This window comes from Hyla sarda, chromosome 3 (assembly GCF_029499605.1).
Source record: "Hyla sarda isolate aHylSar1 chromosome 3, aHylSar1.hap1, whole genome shotgun sequence".
NCBI lineage: Eukaryota > Metazoa > Chordata > Amphibia > Anura > Hylidae > Hyla > Hyla sarda.
The window spans coordinates 435,866,280-435,891,276 of record NC_079191.1 but is presented as its reverse complement, the minus strand read 5'-3'; the positions used below and the strand labels follow the sequence as shown (position 1 = coordinate 435,891,276).

Below are 24,997 nucleotides of genomic sequence, written 5' to 3'. Positions count from 1 at the left end.
TATTTATTGACCTATAGCCATATAGTCCACACACACAGTGCCATTATTTATTGACCTATAGCCATATAGTACACATAGTGCCATTATTTATTGATCTATAACCATATATTACACATAGTACCATTATTTATTGATCTATAACCATATAGTACCCACATAGTGCCATTATTTATTGACCTATAGCCATATAGTACCCACATAGTGCCATTATTTATTGACCTATAGCCATATAGTACCCACATAGTGCCATTATTTATTGACCTATAGCCATATAGTACCCACATAGTGCCATTATTTATTGACCTATAGCCATATAGTACCCACATAGTGCCATTATTTATTGACCTATAGCCATATAGTACGCACATAGTGCCATTATTTATTGACCTATAGCCATATAGTACCCACATAGTGCCATTATTTATTGACCTATAGCCATATAGTACCCACATAGTGCCATTATTTATTGACCTATAGCCATATAGTACCCACATAGTGCCATTATTTATTGACCTATAGCCATATAGTACACATATAGCGCCATTATTTATTGACCTATAACCATATAGTACACACATAGTGCCATTATTTATTGACCTATAACCATATAGTACACATATAGTGCCATTATTTATTGACCTATAACCATATAGTACACACATAGGGCCATTATTTATTGACCTATAACCATATAGTACCCACATAGTGCCATTATTTATTGACCTATAGCCATATAGTACACATATAGCGCCATTATTTATTGACCTATAACCATATAGTACACACATAGTGCCATTATTTATTGACCTATAACCATATAGTACACATATAGTGCCATTATTTATTGACCTATAACCATATAGTCCACACACAGTGCCATTATTTATTGACCTATAGCCATATAGTACCCACATAGTGCCATTATTTATTGACCTATAGCCATATAGTACCCACATAGTGCCATTATTTATTGACCTATAACCATATAGTACCCACATAGTGCCATTATTTATTGACCTATAGCCATATAGTACACACATAGCACCATTATTTATTGTCTTATAGCCATATAGTACCCAGAGTGCCATTATTTATTGACCTATAGCCATATAGTACACACACAGTGCCATTATTTATTGACATATAACCATATAGTACCCACATAGTGCCATTATTTCCTCTATGCCTCATTCAGAATGAACTCTGTTCTTGATTTCTATGATGTTCCCGCTCTGTAGTTTCTGTCCTGTGATCTCTCTATGACTTTGCTTTCTTTCGTGCCGCCACTATAAAGTACTGCATCTCCTCCTCACCGTATGACCTTGATGGGCGTTCTTGTGGCCCTTGTGATATCCATTGCTGACTGTATGACCCACTTCTGATCCTGCACTCTCCTCTGTTACAGATGCCAGCACTTATGTTCCATTCTGCATCAACATCTCTGCTTGCTGTCAATGAAAACATTCAACTCCACATTCAACCCTGCACTGATCTAGACTCGTATGTACCAGGTAATGAAGAGTTTTGCAGATGTAACGACATTGCACCTTGTTTATTGCATACACTGAGGTGATAAGGGTGTAAAGGGTTAACATTCTGCATGTACATACATGATGCGCCTAGCCAATGATTTCAGGAGAAGTCCCTAGTCCGGTGTTTTTCCCAAATAGGGGGCCTCCAGCTGTTGTAAAACTACAACTCCCAGCTAAAAAAAATGTTTACACAGATGATAAATGCAACAAATGTATCTCTGCACACTAAGCCACACCCCTATAAGTGTAAACATACAAAAATGACTAAGCGAGTGCAAAAAGAATAGCGCGAAAATAAGTTGGCGGCCTTACAAGCTGGAAAATCACTCAAGACATGCCAAAAAAAACAAAACAATGATTAATGCCCCTTTATGTTTTTTTTCCCCCTGCAATACCCAGTTCGACCTCATGGTGTGCTGTAACGTTAAATCTTGTTAATCCATGCTAGAAGTTGTAGTTTTGCAAAAGCTAGGGGCACCCTGGTTGGGGAACACAACCTTAGTCCAATCTTCATTTTTTACACTCGCATGTTCTTGTAGACCCAATTTTTGAATTTTTACAAGGGGTAAAAGGAGAAAATTTATACTTATATTTGTAGCCCAATTTCTCTCGAGTAAGCACATACCTCATATGTCTATGTAAATTGTTCGGCGGGCGCAGTAGAGGGCTCAGAAGGGAAGGAGCGACATGGGGATTTTGGAGAGTACGTTTTTCTGAAATGGTTTTTGGGAGGCATGTTGCATTTAAGAAGCCCCTATGGGGCCAGAACAGCAAAAAAAAAAAACACATGGCATACCATTTTGGAAACTAGACCCCTTGAGGAGCGTAACAAGGAATTAAGTGAGCCTTAATACTCCACAGGTGTTTCACAACTTTTGCATATGTAAAAAAAAAAAAAAAAGAATTCCACTAAAATGTGTGTTTCCCCTCAAATTTCACATTTAATAGCAGAAAAGACCTCCAAAATTTGTAATCCCATCTCTTCTGAGTATGGCAGTATCCCAAAAGTTGACCTGAAGTGCACTACGGGCGAACTACAATGCTCAGAAGAGAAGGAGTCATATTTGGCTTTTTGAGAGCAAATTTTGCTCAGGGGGCATGTCACATTTAGGAAGCCCCTGCATAATGCAGGCATTTCCGAATCGCCTCGTACCGGTTCCGTGTCATCGCCATACTGTAAAGCGGGGTCTGATAGAGGACGTCCCCGCTCCAGTAATGACGGACACTTGGTTTTTTGACCAGGCCCATATGCAGCGAGAGGCCCCAAAATGTCCTCATTTCCGCTGCATCAATGGCACACCATTCATTGGACCTGGCCAAAAACGAATCGGGGTGGTGGGCAATGAACTGCTGGGCGTACAATTTTGTTTGCTCCACCATTAGATTGACCAGGCTGTCAATCCAGATCAGTGAACCCAGCCATGTCAATCCGGATTCCTGAGTCGCCAACATACTCAGGAATCCGTGGCTGATAATCCTCTGGGGGGCTCCAGACAGGGTCATGGGAAGGGGGCTCCGATGCACTTGTCTGGGGGGCCGGACTCCTATTACGAGCGGCATTGCCACCCGTACTAGTGTCGGCCACTGGGTCACTCTCATGGGGGGTGCGTGGCCTCGCCTGGCGGCGTCTCCGCCGCCGTGCAGGGGGCTCATCATCACTACTAGATGATGAGGAGGACGATGAAGAACACAAAAAAGTAGGATCTTCCTCGTCCTCACTGGCAGATTCGGAGTCGGAGGATAAAAAAGCGTAAGCCTCCGCTGCCGAAAATGCCCGGCGGGTCATCGCCTTTTTTCTACGGTGGCGGTGGTGGGACGGTGGCATGGGGGGGAATGTGCGGAGGGGGGGGGGGGGTGGTTGGCAGATAAGTATGTAGTTTGTGGTGCTTGGTGTAACTGTAAGAGAAAGAAAAAAAAAGCTGCGGCCAAAAAAAAAAAAAAGTGGTGGCACACGCAGCACCCTGAACCCCTAATAGGGCCCGGGGTCACACGGATCAGGTGACGGCGGACCCTTGAGGACCTATTAGGGGGTTGGGGGGGTTACTTTTTTTTTTTATACTTTTACTTTCACTTTTGTTTTACTGTTTTACCCTACCTTTCCCTGCAACAAGCTGACCCTGATCTAGGGGCTCTTCTTCTTTCTGAGGGGGCTCCGGCATTCCGAGGGGGGGATCCCGGTCCTCTTCACACAGCTCTGCCCGGTGACTGAACTCAGCGAGCGCGCAGAGCTGCGTGAGGGGGCCGTTAACTCCTCCTCTGCTGCACTGCTATTGGCCGACGATTGCCAATAGCAGCGTTGCTGGGGCGGTGACAGTATTGTCACCGCTCCCCAGCAACTGGAGGTGATTGGCGGTGTATCGTACACCGCTGATCACCTTCCTTTTCCGGGTCATCAGGTCACAAGTGACCCGAATACCCGGAATCGCCGCAGATCGCGGACGTGAATTCGTCCGCGATCTGCGCCGATCGCCGACATGCGGGGGTCCCGGGACCCCCCTCGGCATTTGCACGGCATGCCTACTGAACGATATCAGTAGGCATGCCGATCTGCGCCCGGCGAGCGGCGGAGACCGGAAAATGACAGGGCGTATGGATACGCCCTGGGTCCTTAAGGCCCAGGGTGTGAGGGCGTATCCATACGCCCTGGGTCCTGAAGAGGTTAATCTGTGGGGGATCAGTTCAGATTTACCACCCCTTCACAGGACCCCACACCCAGACATGAAGGGGTAAGGTTGGCATGGATTAGCACCAATATTAGGACTCCATATAACCCTTTCTCTTGTATATTTTCTCCTGCAGATGTTTAACCCCTGCCCCACCATGGTCCTGCTCTCCTTAATCGCCTTATAATGTACATTTCTGCTTATTTTGTCTTCAGTGTCGGGGAAGTAAATGAATTGCAGAAGACATTACGTGGCCCCAGCTGTCCAGGGCTCCCGGGCTCGGCTCCTGCCAAAGCTTTAAGATTTTTACTAATTGATGTGTAATTAACCAATTAAGTGCATGGGGTCGTATCTTCAGCCGCCATATTGTGAGTGTAATGACAGCCGAGGATTCATGAGTGTGGGGGCTGGTGCAGTATGTCTGTCTTCATTATATATTCTCTGCACTAACTGAGATTACACGTGAATATGGACTCACTTAGAGAGGAAGGATTGGAAGGAGACAAATAGGAGATCACCCCAGGGTCCTAATGTACAAGGAAGACCCCATACCGCCATTTTTTATATGAAATAATTTAAAATGTTTAAGATCTTGCCTAGCAACTGGTAGTCTGACTATTATAGAGACTATGTTGAGAGACTCTCCCAGAGCCTGCTGTAAGTTGCTATAGAGCCTATTTGAGGAGCCTGCTGTGTAGAGACTCTTACAACCTGCTGTGTAGAGACTATTACAGATCCTCCTGTTGCTAAATATTCTCCCATTTTACAGACTGTTAAATACCTTGCTGTGAGCTGATACAGAGACTTATGTTAAAGGGGTGCTCCATATTATTTTTTTTTTAATCAAATGGTGCCAGAAAGTTAAACAGATTTGTAAATGACTTCTATTATCTTTACCCTTCCAGTACTTTTTAGCAGCTGTATGCTACAGATGGAATTCTTTTGGATTAGGCAGTGGCTAAGTAACAGACAACAGAGGGTTGTAGTCAATGGAGAATATTCAGAGCAAAGAATTGTCACCAGTGGGGACCTCAGGGATCTGTACTGGGACCAATATTGTTTAATATCTTCATTAGCGATATTATAGAAGGTCTTGATGGTTCGGTATTGGTCTTTTTGCAGATGACACAAAGATATGTAACAGGGTTGATGTTCCTGGAGGGATCCACCAAATGGAAAAGGATTTAGGCAAACTAGAAGAATGGTCAGAACTCTGGCAACTGAAATTTAATGTGGATAAGTGCAAGATAATGCACCTGGGGCGTAAAAACCTTCGGGCAGAATATAGAATATTTGACACAGCCCTGACCTCAGTATCTGAGGAGAGGGATTTAGGAGGAATTATTATAGAAGACTTAAAAGGTAGGAAGACAATGTAATAGAGCAGCAGGAAACGCTTGCAGAATGCTTGGATGTATAGGGAGAGGTATAAGCAGTAGAGAGAGAGAAGTGCTCATGGGTGTATAGGGAGAGGTATAAGCAATAGAAAGAGGGAAGTGCTCATGGGTGTATAGGGAGAGGTATAAGCAATAGAAAGAGAGAAGTGCTCATGGGTGTATAAGGAGAGGTATAAGCAATAGAAAGAGGGAAGTGCTCATGGGAGTATAGGGAGAGGTATAAGCAATAGAAAGAGAGAAGTGCTCATGGGTGTATAGGGAGAGGTATAAGCAGTAGAGAGAAGTGCTCATGGGTGTAGAGGGAGAGGTATAAGCAGTAGAGGGAAGTGCTCATGCCACTGTACAGAACACTGGTGAGACCTCACTTGGAGTATTGTGCTCAGTACTGGAGGCCGTATCTCCAGAAGGATATAGATTCTCTAGAGAGAGTTCAGAGAAGATACTAAACTAGTACATGGATTGCAGGATAAAACTTACCAGGAAAGGATAAAGGACCTTAACATGTATAGAAGAAAGAAGAGACAGAGGGGAGATGATAGAGACTTTATATACATAAAGGGAATCAACACGGTAAAGGAGGAGAAGATATATAAAAGAAGAAAAACTACCACAAGAGGATATAGTTATAAATTAGAGGGGCAAAGGTTTCTGCAGTAATATCAGGAAGTATTACTTTACTGAGAGAGTAGTGGATGCATGGAATAGCCTTCCTGCAGAAGTGGTCGCTGCAAATACAGTGAAGGAGTTTAAACATGCATGGGATAAGCATAAGGCTATCCTTCATATAAGATAGGGATAAGCATAAGGCTATGCTTCATATAAGATAGGGATAGGCATAAGACTATCCTTCATATAAGATAGGGATAGGTATAAGGCTATCCTTCATATAAGATAGGGATAGGTATAAGGCTATCCTTCATATAAGATAGGGATAGGTATAAGGCTATTCTTCATATAAGATAGAGATAGGTATAAGGCTATCCTTCATATAAGATAGGGATAGGCATAAGGCTATCCTTCATATAAGATAGGGCCAGGGACTATTCATAGTATTCAGATTATTGGGCAGACTAGATGGGCCAAATGGTTCTTATCTGCCGACACATTCTATGTTTCTATGTTTCTTTTCTTTTTGAATTTCTTTTTTGTCTTGTCCACAGTGCTCTTTGCTGACCCCTGATGCCCGTATCAGGAACTGTCCAGAGTAGGAGAAAATCCCCATAACAAACCTATGCTGCTCTGGACAGTTGCTGACACGGAGAGAGGTGTCAGCAGAGAGCACTGTGGACAAGACAAAAAATAAATTTAAAAAGCAAAGAATTTCCTCTGTAGCATACAGCTGCTAATAAGTACTGGAAGGATCCAGATTTTTTTTTTTATAGAATAATTAATAATTTACAAATCTGCTTAACTTTCTGCCAATAGTTGATTTAAAAAAAAAGTTTTTCACCGGAGTACCTCTTTAATAGCGTAATCCATGATATAAAAAAAAAAATATATATATAATGGTATTTCACCCCGGTCAAAATAGCCAAGGCATATCCTGGTGCTTCGCCTCTTTGCTGGCGTAATTGTGGTCATACAGGCTCTCTCTATCACATACTCTGGACCTGTCCAGTAATTTCTCCCTTCTGGAAACAATCTTATACTCTACGGACTAGTTTATTTCCATACCCAATAGTATGGTCGCCCCAATCAGTTTTACTATTTCTTTACCTTGACTATATACCTCATCGCCATTGAGACCTTTTTAGTTTTATCTGCATAATTGCAAAAACTTTGATTGTACAAAATTGGAAGACGACTACTATCCCAACCCTGGAAATGCTGATTAATAAGATTAACACTACATACTCCTATGAGAAAATGATAGCTATAGGTGCAGGTCTTTTCGGTAAATTCTCAGGCAGATGGGAACTCTGGTCTTCCTCCCCACTTCGTAAGGATATTTAAAGTCCTCCTAACCTCCTTCCCCCAACCACTGTTTGTGTGGCACCATAGGCCATTCTTTTCATTACAAAACAGATACCTCTTGCCCTTACTGAGTGTAGGTATTGCACACACTCATTTATTCTTATAGTGCGACTTACGAGCAGTAGTTTCACGCTACTTCTAGTTTATAATTCAGACACAGAATAAACATTACAGTGAAGGCAGAATGTTTCGTTGTGATATTGTTCTGCAGGTTTTATGTTTAATAATTTTGTCAATGTAAGCCGAAGCTATACTGTGTGCTTATTGTTGAGACAATGGAATACCCCATTCTGCAGTTTAAGAGACTTTTCTGGAGTCTAATGTGAACTGCTACAGAACCTGCTATTGAGTGACTGTGACAGAACCTGCTGTGTGCGTTCACACAGCCTTTTGTTAAGAAACTATTACAAAGCCTGTTGTCTTGAAGGCTGTTACAAAGCCTGCTGCTTGAAGTATATTACAGAAGAGCTGTTGGGAGGTTATTACAGTGCCTGCTGTTGGGAGATTATTACAGAACCTGCTGTTGGGAGATTATTACAGAGCCTGCTGTTGGGAGATTATTACAGAGCCTGCTGTTGGGAGATTATTACAGAGCCTGCTGTTGGGAGGTTATTACAGAACCTGCTGTTGGGAGGTTATTACAGAGCCTGCTGTTGGGAGGTTATTACAGAGCCTGCTGTTGGGAGGTTATTACAGAGCCTGCTGTTGGGAGGTTATTACAGAACCTGCTGTTGGGAGGTTATTACAGAGCCTGCTGTTGGGAGGTTATTACAGAACCTGCTGTTGGGAGGTTATTACAGAGCCTGCTGTTGGGAGATTATTACAGAACCTGCTGTTGGGAGGTTATTACAGAACCTGCTGTTGGGAGGTTATTACAGAACCTGCTGTTGGGAGGTTATTACAGAGCCTGCTGTTGGGAGGTTATTACAGAGCCTGCTGTTGGGAGGTTATTACAGAGCCTGCTGTTGGGAGGTTATTACAGAGCCTGCTGTTGGGAGGTTATTACAGAGCCTGCTGTTGGGAGGTTATTACAGAACCTGCTGTTGGGTGGTTATTACAGAGCCTGCTGTTGGGAGATTATTACAGAGCCTGCTGTTGGGAGGTTATTACAGAGCCTGCTGTTGGGAGATTATTACAGAACCTGCTGTTGGGAGGTTATTACAGAACCTGCTGTTGGGAGGTTATTACAGAGCCTGCTGTTGGGAGGTTATTACAGAGCCTGCTGTTGGGAGGTTATTACAGAGCCTGCTGTTGGGAGGTTATTACAGAGCCTGCTGTTGGGAGGTTATTACAGAGCCTGCTGTTGGGAGGTTATTACAGAGCCTGCTGTTGGGAGGTTATTACAGAGCCTGCTGTTGGGAGGTTATTACAGAGCCTGCTGTTGGGAGGTTATTACAGAGCCTGCTGTTGGGAGGTTATTACAGAACCTGCTGTTGGGAGATTATTACAGAGCCTGCTGTTGTGAGGTTATTACAGAGCCTGCTGTTGGGAGGTTATTACAGAGCCCGCTGTTGGGAGGTTATTACAGAACCTGCTGTTGGGAGGTTATTACAGAACCTGCTGTTGGGAGGTTATTACAGAGCCTGCTGTGGGGAGATTATTACAGAGCCTGCTGTTGGGAGGTTATTACAGAGCCTGCTGTTGGGAGATTATTACAGAGCCTGCTGTTGGGAGGTTATTACATAACCTGCTGTTGGGAGGTTATTACAGAGCCTGCTGTGGGGAGATTATTACAGTACCTGCTGTTGGGAGGTTATTACAGAGCCTGCTGTTGGGAGGTTATTACAGAGCCTGCTGTTGGGAGGTTATTACAGAGCCTGCTGTTGGAAAAATATTACAGAGCCTGCTGTTGGGAGATTATTACAGTACCTGCTGTTGGGAGGTTATTACAGAGCCTGCTGTGGGGAGATTATTACAGTACCTGCTGTTGGGAGGTTATTACAGAGCCTGCTGTTGGGAGGTTATTACAGAGCCTGCTGTTGGGAGGTTATTACAGAGCCTGCTGTTGGAAAAATATTACAGAGCCTGCTGTTGGGAGATTATTACAGTACCTGCTGTTGGGAGGTTATTACAGAGCCTGCTGTTGGGAGGTTATTACAGAGCCTGCTGTTGGGAGGTTATTACAGAGCCTGCTGTTGGGAGGTTATTACAGAGCCCGCTGTTGGGAGATTATTACAGAGCCTGCTGTTGGGAGGTTATTACAGAGCCTGCTGTTGGGAGATTATTACAGAGCCTAATGTTGGGAGGTTATTACAGAGCCTGCTGTTAGAAGATTATTACAGAGCCTGCTGTTGGGAGGTTATTACAGAACCTGCTGTTGGGTGGTTATTACAGAGCCTGCTGTTGGGAGATTATTACAGAGCCTGCTGTTGGGAGGTTATTACAGAGCCTGCTGTTGGGAGGTTATTACAGAGCCTGCTGTTGGGAGGTTATTACAGAGCCTGCTGTTGGAAGATTATTACAGAGCCTGCTGTTGGGAGGTTATTACAGAACCTGCTGTTGGGTGGTTATTACAGAGCCTGCTGTTGGGAGATTATTACAGAGCCTGCTGTTGGGAGGTTATTACAGAGCCTGCTGTTGGGAGGTTATTACAGAGCCTGCTGTTGGGAGGTTATTACAGAACCTGCTGTTGGGTGGTTATTACAGAGCCTGCTGTTGGGAGATTATTACAGAGCCTGCTGTTGGGAGGTTATTACAGAGCCTGCTGTTGGGAGGTTATTACAGAGCCTGCTGTTGGGAGGTTATTACAAAACCTGCTGTTGGGAGGTTATTACAGAACCTGCTGTTGGGAGGTTATTACAGAACCTGCTGTTGGGAGGTTATTACAGAACCTGCTGTTGGGTGGTTATTACAGAGCCTGCTGTTGGGAGATTATTACAGTACCTGCTGTTGGGAGGTTATTACAGAGCCTGCTGTTGGGAGGTTATTACAGAGCCTGCTGTTGGGAGGTTATTACAGAGCCTGCTGTTGGAAGTATATTACAGAGCCTGCTGTTGGGAGGTTATTACAGAGCCCGCTGTTGGGAGATTATTACAGAGCCTGCTGTTGGGAGGTTATTACAGAACCTGCTGTTGGGAGGTTATTACAGAGCCTGCTGTTGGGAGGTTATTACAGAGCCTGCTGTTGGGAGGTTATTACAGAACCTGCTGTTGGGAGGTTATTACAGAACCTGCTGTTGGGTGGTTATTACAGAGCCTGCTGTTGGGAGATTATTACAGAACCTGCTGTTGGGTGGTTATTACAGAGCCTGCTGTTGGGAGATTATTACAGAGCCTGCTGTTGGGAGGTTATTACAGAGCCTGCTGTTGGGAGGTTATTACAGAGCCTGCTGTTGGGAGGTTATTACAAAACCTGCTGTTGGGAGGTTATTACAGAACCTGCTGTTGGGAGGTTATTACAGAACCTGCTGTTGGGAGGTTATTACAGAACCTGCTGTTGGGTGGTTATTACAGAGCCTGCTGTTGGGAGATTATTACAGTACCTGCTGTTGGGAGGTTATTACAGAGCCTGCTGTTGGGAGGTTATTACAGAGCCTGCTGTTGGGAGGTTATTACAGAGCCTGCTGTTGGAAGTATATTACAGAGCCTGCTGTTGGGAGGTTATTACAGAGCCCGCTGTTGGGAGATTATTACAGAGCCTGCTGTTGGGAGGTTATTACAGAACCTGCTGTTGGGAGGTTATTACAGAACCTGCTGTTGGGTGGTTATTACAGAGCCTGCTGTTGGGAGATTATTACAGAACCTGCTGTTGGGTGGTTATTACAGAGCCTGCTGTTGGGAGATTATTACAGAGCCTGCTGTTGGGAGGTTATTACAGAGCCTGCTGTTGGGAGGTTATTACAGAGCCTGCTGTTGGGAGGTTATTACAAAACCTGCTGTTGGGAGGTTATTACAGAACCTGCTGTTGGGAGGTTATTACAGAACCTGCTGTTGGGAGGTTATTACAGAACCTGCTGTTGGGTGGTTATTACAGAGCCTGCTGTTGGGAGATTATTACAGTACCTGCTGTTGGGAGGTTATTACAGAGCCTGCTGTTGGGAGGTTATTACAGAGCCTGCTGTTGGGAGGTTATTACAGAGCCTGCTGTTGGAAGTATATTACAGAGCCTGCTGTTGGGAGGTTATTACAGAGCCCGCTGTTGGGAGATTATTACAGAGCCTGCTGTTGGGAGGTTATTACAGAACCTGCTGTTGGGAGGTTATTACAGAGCCTGCTGTTGGGAGGTTATTACAGAGCCTGCTGTTGGGAGGTTATTACAGAACCTGCTGTTGGGAGGTTATTACAGAACCTGCTGTTGGGTGGTTATTACAGAGCCTGCTGTTGGGAGATTATTACAGTACCTGCTGTTGGGAGGTTATTACAGAGCCTGCTGTTGGGAGGTTATTACAGAGCCTGCTGTTGGGAGGTTATTACAGAGCCTGCTGTTGGAAGTATATTACAGAGCCTGCTGTTGGGAGGTTATTACAGAGCCCGCTGTTGGGAGAATATTACAGAGCCTGCTGTTGGGAGGTTATTACAGAACCTGCTGTTGGGTGGTTATTACAGAGCCTGCTGTTGGGAGATTATTACAGTACCTGCTGTTGGGAGGTTATTACAGAGCCTGCTGTTGGGAGGTTATTACAGAGCCTGCTGTTGGGAGGTTATTACAGAGCCTGCTGTTGGAAGTATATTACAGAGCCTGCTGTTGGGAGGTTATTACAGAGCCCGCTGTTGGGAGATTATTACAGAGCCTGCTGTTGGGAGGTTATTACAGAACCTGCTGTTGGGTGGTTATTACAGAGCCTGCTGTTGGGAGATTATTACAGTACCTGCTGTTGGGAGGTTATTACAGAGCCTGCTGTTGGGAGGTTATTACAGAGCCTGTTGTTGGGAGATTATTACAGAGCCTGCTGTTGGGAGATTATTACAGAGCCTGTTGTTGGGAGATTATTACAGAGCCTGCTGTTGGGAGATTATTACAGAGCCTGCTGTTGGGAGGTTATTACAGAGCCTGCTGTTGGGAGGTTATTACAGAGCCTGCTGTTGGGAGGTTATTACAGAGCCTGCTGTTGGGAGGTTATTACAGAGCCCGCTGTTGGGAGATTATTACAGAGCCTGCTGTTGGGAGGTTATTACAGAACCTGCTGTTGGGAGGTTATTACAGAGCCTGCTGTTGGGAGATTATTACAGTACCTGCTGTTGGGAGGTTATTACAGAGCCTGCAGTTGGGAGATTATTACAGAGCCTGCTGTTGGGAGGTTATTACAGAGCCTGCTGTTGGGAGGTTATTACAGAGCCTGCTGTTGGGAGGTTATTACAGAGCCTGCTGTTGGGAGGTTATTACAGAGCCTGCTTTTCGGAGGTTATTACAGAGCCTGCTGTTGGGAGGTTATTACAGAGCCTGCTGTTGGGAGGTTATTACAGAACCTGCTGTTGGGAGGTTATTACAGAGCCTGCTGTTGGGAGGTCATTACAGAGCCTGCTGTTGGGAGGTCATTACAGAGCCTGCTGTTGGGAGATTATTACAGAGCCTGCTGTTGGGAGGTCATTACAGAGCCTGCTGTTGGGAGATTATTACAGAGCCCGCTGTTGAGAGGTTATTACAGAGCCCGCTGTTGGGAGGTTATTACAGAGCCCGCTGTTGGGAGGTTATCACAGAGCCTGCTGTTAAAAGGAATCTGTCAGCTCACACTCACAATCAGCTACAGATATTAGACACACCAACACCACAGTACATGCCCCATGGATGTCTTTTAAAATTCACTTTTTATTCAACAAATATTTGAACATCAATTATCTTTTAAGCCAAAAAGCAATCAATGTCCAAACATTTGAGCAGCTTGGCCCCGCCTTCTGGACACTGCTCATGGCTGTTGAGTAAACGAATTTTACAATAACAGAGCATCCCACCCCTCCCTATCTTGTTTAAGGGGGGCTCAAGGGTCAACTTTCAGGGGTGACATGAAGACAGGGCATGGAGTTGGAAGCTTAAGAAGGAGAGGGAGGGGTGGGGAAGCATTTCATCAGCTTGGCCCCACCTCCTGGACACTTGCTCCTGCTCGATAAAATTAATTCTAAAAAGGAATCCAAGGAGCAAGAACTGTGGCATTAGTAAATCTAATTAATGTTTCCTGTAGCATAGCTCAAATTGTGAATATAAGCTGACACCCTTTAAGAGACTGCTGTTTTAGAGACTATTACAGAACCTAGAGTTTGAGAAACTGTTACAAAGCCTAGTGTTTTAGAAAATGTTATAGGGTCTGCTGTTTTTAGAGACTGTTACAGAGCCTGCTGTTTTAAAGACTTTTAGTGAACCTGTGGTTTAAGAGACTATTACAGATCCTGTTCTTTTAGAGACTGGTACAGAGCCTGCTGCTTAAGAGACTATTACAAAGCCTGCTTTTTTAGAGACTGTTACAGATAAAGAGCCTGCTGCTAAAGAGCCTGCTGTAGAGGTCAGTGTTGAGAAATTCTACAGAGACTGGTGCTGAAAACTGTGGAAGGTGCAAGTTCCATCCAAAATCCCAACATCAGGAGTTATGTGTCTGAATATGGAGTAAACTCTCAATGTTGCAACCACGGCACTTATTCGTGATATTCTGCGTTGGTGATGGACGGCCCCTCGGAAACCCACAGAGACTTTTAGTTCACGACTCACGACAGACAGCTTTTAAGGTGCGGACAGACTACATGGGATCTCCAGTTGCGGTCAAGGTCCCTTGTGCTGTAAGCAAAGCCAAAGGGTTAAGTTAACCAAAATCTAGTAACCACCCCTGGGTGCAGAGTAACAATACCAGTTTTGCCGCAATTCCACCACAACGTCTGAGCACTCAGAAACACGGTTTTCATGAAGGATGAGGCCAGATGAATATAGGACACAGTAGGCGGTAAAATGCTGCTATAGCTCTGACTCCGTAATAACAGGAATCACAGTCACCGGGAGATTTAGGCAGAAAATGAAGAGGAAACTTCTCTCCCACACAAGAAGCAAACGCGACCTGTAATATGCATCTAATTACTCCAACTCATTTTTACCTGCCACTGGGGGCGCTGTTCTATTACATGAGGGATCAGGTGGTGTAACTAATCATATTAGGCAAACTATGAATATTCTGCAGAAAAATGAATAATGGTTCAATAAAGAAATATCCTAAACTGGGTTAATACATAAAGAGCAGAGGAACCCCGACTAAATATAATACGAGCTCCCTGCTTGGTTATCAGATCCCACAATCCAGGACTACATGTCATATCTCCTCCTATTATTTCATATACTGTATGTTGTACATATAGGGCGGTATTATATTATTATTATATTATATATTCTTGTATATACAGTAGGAGCAGTATTATAGTAGTTATATTCTTGTATATAGGAGCAGTATTATAGTAGTTATATTCTTGTATATAGGAGGCAGTATTATAGTAGTTATTCTTGTATATAGGGGCAGTATTATAGTAGTTATATTCTTGTATATAGGAGGCAGTATTATAGTAGTTATTCTTGTATATAGGGGCAGTATTATAGTAGTTATATTCTTGTATATAGGAGGCAGTATTATAGTAGTTATTCTTGTATATAGGGGCAGTATTATAGTAGTTATATTCTTGTATATAGAAGCAGTATTATAGTGGTTATATTCTTGTATATAGGAGGCAGCATTATAGTAGTTATATTCTTGTATATAGGAGCAGTATTATAGTAGTTATATTCTTGTATATAGGAGCAGTATTATAGTAGTTATTCTTGTATATAGGGGCAGTATTATAGTAGTTATATTCTTGTATATAGGGGGCAGTATTATAGTAGTTATATTATTGTATATAGGAGCAGTATTATAGTAGTTATATTCTTGTATATATGAGGCAGTATTATAGTAGGTATATTCTTGTATATAGGAGCAGTATTATAGCAGTTATATTCTTGTATATAGGAGCAGTATTATAGCAGTTATATTCTTGTATATAGGAGCAGTATTATAGTAGTTATATTCTTGTATATAGGGAGCAGTATTATAGTAGTTATATTCTTGTATATAGGAGCAGTATTATAGTAGTTATATCCTTGTATATAGGAGCAGTATTATAGTAGTTATATCCTTGTATATGGGAGCTGTATTATAGTAGTTATATTCCTGTATATAGGAGCAGTATTATAGTAGTTATATTCTTGTATATAGGGGCAGTATTATAGTAGTTATATTCTTGTATATAGGATCAGTAGTATAGCAGTTATATTCTTGTATATAGGGGCAGTATTATAGTAGTTATATTCTTGTATATAGGAGGCAGTATTAGAGTAGTTATATTCTTGTATATAGGAGCAGTATTATAGTAGTTATATTCTTGTATATAGGAGCAGTATTATAGCAGTTATATTCTTGTATATAGGGGCAGTATTATAGTAGTTATATTCTTGTATATAGGAGGCAGTATTATATTAGTTATATTCTCGTGTATAGGAGCAGTATTATAGAAGTTATATTCTTGTATATAGGAGCAATATTATAGTAGTTATATTCTTGGATATAGGAGCAGTATTATAGTAATTATATTCTTGTATATAGGAGCAGTACAGTGGGGATCAAAAGTTTTGGCACCCCAGGTAAAAATTTGTATCAATGTGCATAAAGAAGCCAAGGAAAAATGGAAAAATCTCCAAAAGGCATCAAATTACAGATTAGACATTGTTATAATATGTCAACAAAAGTTAGATTTTATTTCCATCATTTACACTTTCATAATAACAGAAAACAAAAAAATGACGTCTGCAAAAGTTTGGGCACCCTGCAGAATTTATAGCATGCACTGCCCCCTTTGCAAAGCTGAGACCTGCCAGTGTTATGGATTGTTCTCTATCATCATCTGGGAAGACCAGGTGATGTCAATCTCAAAGGTTTTAAATGCCCAGACTCATCTGACCTTGCCCCAACAATCAGCACCATGGGTTCTTCTAAGCAGTTGTCTAGAAATCTGAAACTGAAAATAGTTGACGTTCACAAAGCTGGAGAAGGCTATAAGAAGATAGCAAAACGTTTTCAGATATCAATATCCTCTGTTCGGAATGTAATTAAGAAATTGCAGTCATCAGGAACAGTGGAAGTGAAAGCAAGATCTGGAAGACCAAGAAAAATAATCAGACAGAACAGCTCGAAGGATTGTGAGAAAAACAATTCAAAACCCACGTTTGACTACACAATCTCTCCAGAAAGATCTGGCAGACACTGGAGTTGTGGTACACTATTCCACTATAAAGAGATACTTGTACAAATATGGTTTTCATGGAAGAGTCATCAGAAGAAAACCTCTTCTACGTCCTCACCACAGAAATCAGCGTTTGAACTTTGCAAATGAACATATAGACAAGCCTGATGCATTTTGGAAACAAGTTCTGTGGACCGATGAGGTTAAAATTTAACTTTTTGGCCGGAATGAGCAAAGGTACATTTGGAGAAGAAGGGGAACAGAATTTAATGAAAAGAACCTCTGTCCAACTGGTAAGCATGGGGGTGGATCAATCATGCTTTGGGGTTGTATTGCAGACAGTGGCACAGGGAACATCTCATGAGTAGAAGGAAAAATGGATTCAATAACATTTCAGCAAATTTTGGATGCTAACTTGATGCCATCTGTGAAAAAGCTGAAGTTAAAGAGAGGATGGCTTCTACAAATGGATAATGATCCTAAACACACCTCGAAATCCACAGGGGATTACATCAAGAGGCGTAAGCTGAAGGTTTTGCCATGGCCTTCACAATCTCCTGACCTCAACATAACTGAAAATCTCTGGATAGACCTTAAAAGTGCAGTGCGTGACAGACAGCCCAGAAATCTCAAAGAACTGGAAGACTTTTGCAAGGTAGAATGGGCAAAGATACCTCAAAGAAGAATTGAAAGACTCTTGGTTGGCTACAAAAAGTGTTTAAAGGTAAGTAAGAGGAGTGAATTAAAATGTCACTTTTATTACATCCTTTAAAAAGTGTATAGAATTAAGTGCTGATAAAGTAATAGGGACTAATATAAGCCCTCAAAACACAAATAAGAAACAACTGTTAAATGAGATACATAGATAATGTCTCAATTAGCCAAGACAACCATCCCATAGATCCGACTCGTTTTGTCCACAGTCTGTGGGCTAATCAGGGACAGAATGAGCCCACAGACTGTGGACGAAACGCGTGGATCTATGGGATGGTTGTCTTGGCTAATTGAGACATTATCTATGTAACAGTTGTTTCTTATTTTTGTTTTGAGGGTGTAATGCCGAGCGCTCCGGGTCCCGGGGCTTCCCTGAAGCGCTCGCAGTGTTCTGCTAACAGCAGTGCTCCAGTCTTTGTCTCTGACCGCGAGCGCTGCTGTGTTCGTGCCGGCGGGGACGCGATCCGCGTGGCGGGTCAGTCCCGCTCGCGGATCGCGCCCCGTTCTACTCACCCTCCTCCTTCAGTGTCTGTCTCGTCCCGGCGCGCGTGGCCCAGATCCCTAGGGCGCGCGCCCGCCGGCTTTCTAGGATTTAAAGGGCCAGCGCACCGCTAATTGGTGCCTGGCCCAATCAGTTCTCTCACCTCCCTACACCTTATAAACCCACTTCCCCTTCCTCTCCCTGCCGTATCTTGTTGCCTTGTGCCCTGAGAAAGCGTCTTAGTGTGTTCCCTAGCCTGTGTACCCAGACCTTCTGCTGTTGCCCCTGACTACGAACCTCGCTACCTGCCCTGACCTTCTGCTACGTCTGACCTCGCCTCTGCCTAGTCCTTGTGTACCGCGCCAGTCTCAGCTGCCAGAGAGGTCGAGTCGCTACTGGGGAACACGACCTGGTAGTTACCGCCGCAGCAAGTCCATCCTGCTTTGCGGCGGGCTCTGGTAAACACCAGTAACTGCTTAGAACCGACTCCCCAGTACGACCCGCGTCATCGCCTCTCTGGCACAGAGGATCCACCTCCAGTGTCCTCACCAGCGGCTAGTCCGGATCGTGGCACTGACAAAGAAAGATGTAAATCCGAGATCCTGGTCTCCCCAAGCGGAAGAAGCTTTTACTCGCCTCAAGGCCGCCTTTGCTTCCGCCCAGTCTTGACTAGGCCCGATCCTCTGAAACAATTCTTCTTTGAGGTAGACGCCTCTTCGGTAGGAGCCTGGGCGGTTCTTCTTCAAAAAACCGCTAAAGGAAAAAACGTCACTTGCGTTTTTTTCTCTAAAACTTTTTCTCCTCCTGAAAGGAACTACGCTATTGGTGACCGTGAATTGCTGGCCATTAAGTTGGCACTAGAGGAGTGGAGACATCTCCTGGAAGGATCCCTTCACCCTATCACCATCTACACTGACCACAAAAATCTGTCCTACCTACAGTCCGCCCAGCGCTTAAATCCTCGCCAGGCCAGGTGGTCGTTGTTTTTTGCCCGCTTCAATTTCCAGATCCATTTTTGTCCTGCAGACAAGAATGTTAGGGCGGATGCCCTATTTCATTCCACCGATGCCACGGAAGCTGAAGCCTCTCCCCAACACATCATCCCTCCTGAGTGTCTGATCTCTGCTGCTCCTGCTTCTCTGGTGCCAGTTCCTCCAGGAAAAATGTATTTCCCTCCACTTCTTCGCCTCCGGACTCTCAAATGGGGTCATTCCTCCCACTTGGCGGGTCATGCTGGAATCAAGAAATCCATTCAGTTGATTGCCAGACACTATTGGTGGCCTGCCTTTGAAAAAGATGTGACTGAGTTTGTACGGTCCTGTACTGTGTGTGCACGTGACAAGACTCCTCGCCAGAGGCCTGCGGGTCTTCTCCTTCCTCTGCTGGTGCCCGAACAGCCTTGGTCACACATAGCGATGGACTTTGTCACTGACCTTCCTGTATCCCATGGCAACACTGTCATTTGGGTGGTCGTTGATCGATTCTCCAAAATGGCTCATTTTGTCCCGCTTCCTGGTCTCCCTTCTGCGCCACCGTTGGCGAAGCAATTCTTTTTGCACATTTTTCGTCTCCACGGACTGCCTACGCATATCGTCTCTGATAGAGGCATTCAATTCATCTCAAAATTCTGGAGAGCACTCTGCACCCAATTGAAGATTAAATTGAATTTTTCCTCCGCCTACCACCCACAGTCCAATGGACAAGTGGAGAGAGTGAACCAGATCCTTGGTGACTACCTGCAACATTTTATCTCCTCCCGCCAAGATGACTAGATCGACCTGTTACCATGTTACCATGGGCTGAATTCTTGTACAATTTCAAAAACTCTGAGTCATCCGTCAAGTCTCCATTCTTTGTGGTGTACGGCCGTCAACCGCTTCCTCCCCTCCCCATTCCCACTTCATCTGGAGTTCCTGCTGTAGATGAATTGACCCGGGACTTTTCTTAGATTTGGAAAGAGACTCAAAAGTCGCTCTCACTGGCCTCTTCTCGAATGAAGAAACATGCTGATAAGAAGAGAAGAACTCCTCCTGTCTTTGTCCCTGGTGACCAAAGTGTGGCTCTCTGCCAAATATATTCGGTTTCGTGTCCCTAGCTGCAAGCTGGGTCCACGTTACCTCGGTCCATTTAGAGTCAAAAATCAAATCAACTCTGTCTCCTACAAGCTCCATCTTCCTCCTTCTCTTCGTATTCCTAACTCCTTTCATGTTTCCCTTCTCAAACCTCTCATTCTTAACGGCTTTTTCCTCAAGGTCACCGTTCCTGCTCCTGTCTCTGGCTCCTCTGACGTCTTCTCGGTAAAAGAAATCCTTGCCTCCAAGGTTGTCAGAGGTAAAAAGAAAAATTCTTGTTGATTGGGAGAATTGTGGCCCCAAAGAGAGGTCTTGGGAGCCCGAGGACAATATCCTCGACAAGGAGCTCCTCCATAGGTTCCTGGGCTCCAAAAAGAGGGGGAGACCTAAGGGGGGGTACTGTAACGCCGAGCGCTCCGGGTCCTGCGGCTTCCCCGTTGCGCTCGCAGCGTTCTGCTAACAGCAGCGCTCCGGTCTCTGTCTCTGACCGCGAGCGCTGCTGTGTTCGTCCCGTGTTCGCTGCTGTGTTCGCTCCCTAGGGCGCGCGCGCTCCAGCTTTCTAAGATTTAAAGGGCAGCGCACCGCTAATTGGTGCCTGGCCCAATCAGTTCTATCACCTCCCTACACCTTATAAACCCACTTCCCCTTCCTGTCCCTGCCGGATCTTGTTGCCTTGTGCCCTGAGAAAGCGTTATAGTGTGTTCCCTAGCCTGTGTACCCAGACCTTCTGCTGTTGCCCCTGACTACGAACCTCGCTGCCTGCCCTGACCTTCTGCTACGTCTGACCTCGCCTCTTCCTAGTCCTTGTGTACCGCGCCAGTCTCAGCTGCCAGAGAGGTTGAGTCGCTACTGGGGAACACGACCTGGTAGCTACCGCCGCAGCAAGTCCGTCCCGCTTTGCGGCGGCTCTGGTGAACACCAGTAAATGCTTAGAACCAATTCCCCAGTACGACCCGCGTCATTGCCTCTCTGGCACAGAGGATCCACCTCCAGTGTCCTCACCAGCCGCTAGTCCAGACCCTGACAGAGGGCTTATTTTAGTCCCTAATACTTTATCAGCACTTAATTCTATACACTTGTTAAAGGATGTAATAAAAGTGATGTTTTAATTCACTCCTCTTACTTACCTTTATCATTACTGACTGGGAGACTAGTTCTAATTGGGGTGGGTAGGAACCCTATATGTATTCTACAGCTATATTCGTTTACAAAAAGTTTTTACAAGCTGTGATACTTGCCAAAGGGCAAGTACAAGATATTAACTCTGCAGGGTGCCCAAACTTTTGCAGACGCCATTTTTTTGTTTTCTGTTATTTTGAAAGTGTAAATGATGGAAATAAAATCTAACTTTTGTTGACTTATTATAAGAATGTCTAATCTGTAATTTGATGCCTTTTGGAGATTTTTCCATTTTTCCTTGGCTTCTTTATGTACATTAATACAAATTTTTACCTGGGGTGCCCAAACTTTTGATCCCCACTGTATTATAGCAGTTATATTCTTGTATATATGAGCAGTATTATAGTAGTTATATTCTTGTATATAGGAGCAGTATTATAGTAGTTATATTCTTGTATATAGGAGCAGTATTATAGTAGTTATATTCTTGTATATAGGAGGCAGTATTATAGTAGTTATATTCTTGTATATAGGGGCAGTATTATAGTAGTTATATTCTTGTATATAGGAGCAGTATTATAGTATTTATATTCTTGTATATAGGTGTAGTATTACAGTAGTTATATTCTTGTATACAGGAGCAGTATTATAGTAGTTATATTCTTGTATATAGGAGCAGTATTATAGTAGTTATATTCTTGTATATAGGAGCAGTATTATAGTAGTTATATTCTTGTATATAGGAGCAGTATTATAGTAGTTATATTCTTGTATATAGGAGCAGTATTATAGTAGTTATATTCTTGTATATAGGAGCAGTATTATAGTACTTATATTCTTGTATATAGGAGCAGTATTATAGTAGTTATATTCTTGTATATAGGGGGCAGTTTTATAGTAGTTATATTCTTGTATATAGGAGGTAGTATTATAGTAGTTATATTCTTGTATATAGAAGCAGTATTATAGTAGTTATATTCTTGTATATAGGAGGCAGTATTATAGTAGTTATATTCTTGTATATAGGAGCAGTATTATAGTAGTTATATTCTTGTATATAGGAGGCAGTATTATAGTAGTTATATTCTTGTATATAGGAGCAGTATTATAGTAGTTATATTCTTGTATATAGGAGCAGTATTATAGTAGTTATATTCTTGTATATAGGAGCAGTATTATAGTAGTTATATTCTTGTATGTAGGAGCAGTATTATAGTAGTTATATTCTTGTATATAGGAGCAGTATTATAGCAGTTATATTCTTGTATATAGGAGCAGTGTTATAGCAGTTATATTCTTGTATATAGGAGCAGTATTATAGTAGTTATATTCCTGTATATAGGAGCAGTTTTATAGTAGTTATATTCCTGTATATAGGAGCAGTATTATAGTAGTTATATTCTTGTATATAGGAGCAGTATTATAGTAGTTATATTCTTGTATATAGGAGCAGTATTATAGTAGTTATATTCTTGTATATAGGAGCAGTATTATAGTAGTTATATTCTTGTATATAGGGGGCAGTATTATAGTAGTTATATTCTTGTATATAGGAGGTAGTATTATAGTAGTTATATTCTTGTATATAGAAGCAGTATTATAGTAGTTATATTCTTGTATATAGGAGGCAGTATTATAGTAGTTATATTCTTGTATATAGGAGCAGTATTATAGTAGTTATATTCTTGTATATAGGAGGCAGTATTATAGTAGTTATATTCTTGTATATAGGAGGCAGTATTATAGTAGTTATATTCTTGTATATAGGAGGCAGTATTATAGTAGTTATATTCTTGTATATAGGAGCAGTATTATAGTAGTTATATTCTTGTATATAGGAGCAGTATTATAGTAGTTATATTCTTGTATATAGGAGCAGTATTATAGTAGTTATATTCTTGTATATAGGGAGCAGTATTATAGTAGTTATATTCTTGTATATAGGGAGCAGTATTGTAGTAGTTATATTCTTGTATATAGGAGCAGTATTATAGTAGTTATATTCTTGTATATAGAAGCAGTATTATAGTAGTTATATTCTTGTATATAGAAGCAGTATTATAGTAGTTATATTCTTGTATATAGGAGCAGTATTATAGTAATTATATTCTTGTATATAGGAGCAGTATTATAGTAGTTATATTCTTGTATATAGGAGCAGTATTATAGTAGTTATATTCTTGTATATAGGAGCAGTATTATAGTAGATATATTCTTGTATATAGGGGGCAGTATTATAGTAGTTATATTCTTGTATATAGGGGGCAGTATTATAGTAGTTATATTCTTGTATATAGGAGGTAGTATTATAGTAGTTATATTCTTGTATATAGAAGCAGTATTATAGTAGTTATATTCTTGTATATAGGAGGCAGTATTATAGTAGTTATATTCTTGTATATAGGAGCAGTATTATAGTAGTTATATTCTTGTATATAGGTGGCAGTATTATAGTAGTTATATTCTTGTATATAGGAGGCAGTATTATAGTAGTTATATTCTTGTATATAGGAGCAGTATTATAGTAGTTATATTCTTGTATATAGGAGCAGTATTATAGTAGTTATATTCTTGTATATAGGGGGCAGTATTATAGTAGTTATATTCTTGTATATAGGGGGCAGTATTATAGTAGTTATATTCTTGTATATAGGAGGTAGTATTATAGTAGTTATATTCTTGTATATAGAAGCAGTATTATAGTAGTTATATTCTTGTATATAGGAGGCAGTATTATAGTAGTTATATTCTTGTATATAGGAGCAGTATTATAGTAGTTATATTCTTGTATATAGGAGGCAGTATTATAGTAGTTATATTCTTGTATATAGGAGGCAGTATTATAGTAGTTATATTCTTGTATATAGGAGCAGTATTATAGTAGTTATATTCTTGTATATAGGAGCAGTATTATAGTAGTTATATTCTTGTATATAGGAGGCAATTTTTATTAGTAAAAAACAAACAGAAATGTTACAGTCTATTCGACCCAAAAAATAACAACAAAACAATAATCAAATATCAAATCATACACTTGTAATACAAAATAAACTTAATAATAACTTAGAAAGAGTCCATTGCTTCTAATGGAGAAAAAAAAAATGATATATATATATATATATATATATATGCCATAAAGGCGAATCAATCTATATATACACATTCCTCCATAATGAACGATTTTTTTCATCCTTCCTGACCTCCAAACATTTTATCCACCTCAGTTCTGTCAGGATCAGGTCTACTGCTCTCCTATCATGGAAGGGTTCGCTGTACATGGAGACTCTGGTCCTGGTGTGCCAGTGATAATACTTTATGACAGATATGATGATGTATAAGGTCTCCTGGTCAATGTCACTCACAGTAGATGGTACACCGTAAATGATTTCCGGGTATTTTAGGGTCTGTAGTCTCGGGATCTTTAACTTTCCGGATATCGTCTGCCATATGTGTCGCCCTCCCCAGCACTCAGATATAAAATGCGCCATTGTCTCCTCCTCCTGACACCCTAGGGGACACTGGCGATCAGACACACTTAGGTATCTTAAATTTCCCCTGACAAACAGTTTCCCGTGTAAGGACAGCCAGGCGATGTCATGGAGTTTTTTCGGTAGCCTCACACTATTCAGAAGCCGCAGGCTGACCTGTAACATGGCAGTCGTACAGTCCCTCAGAGCTGGCTGCAAACAGAAGAAGGACTTACAAACCCTGACATAAAGGTCCTTACGGGACTTGCTCTCTATATAGGACTTCTCAATGCGCCATCTCTTCAGACATCTGAGTCCGTATTCCAGGTACGGGGGGAGGTAGTCACGCGTCCATCTCCCCCTCTTGAGACTGCCGCCTCGCACCCAAGACTCTGC

General features: G+C 42.3%; 1 protein-coding gene and 1 long non-coding RNA gene across 2 annotated transcripts in view; one reads left to right on the top strand and one right to left on the bottom strand.

The window, feature by feature from the left end:
* Positions 1 to 24,997, bottom strand: part of ALK (ALK receptor tyrosine kinase) — a 1,017,868-nt gene that overhangs the window by 287,831 nt on the left and 705,040 nt on the right. The gene's annotated exons all lie outside the window — the stretch shown is intronic.
* Positions 1,404 to 24,997, top strand: part of LOC130363146 (uncharacterized) — a 41,904-nt gene continuing 18,310 nt past the window's right edge. Inside the window, exon 1 of the long non-coding RNA XR_008891740.1 lies at positions 1,404 to 1,511. This is a non-coding gene — a long non-coding RNA (uncharacterized LOC130363146). The remainder of the gene's footprint in view (positions 1,512 to 24,997) is intronic.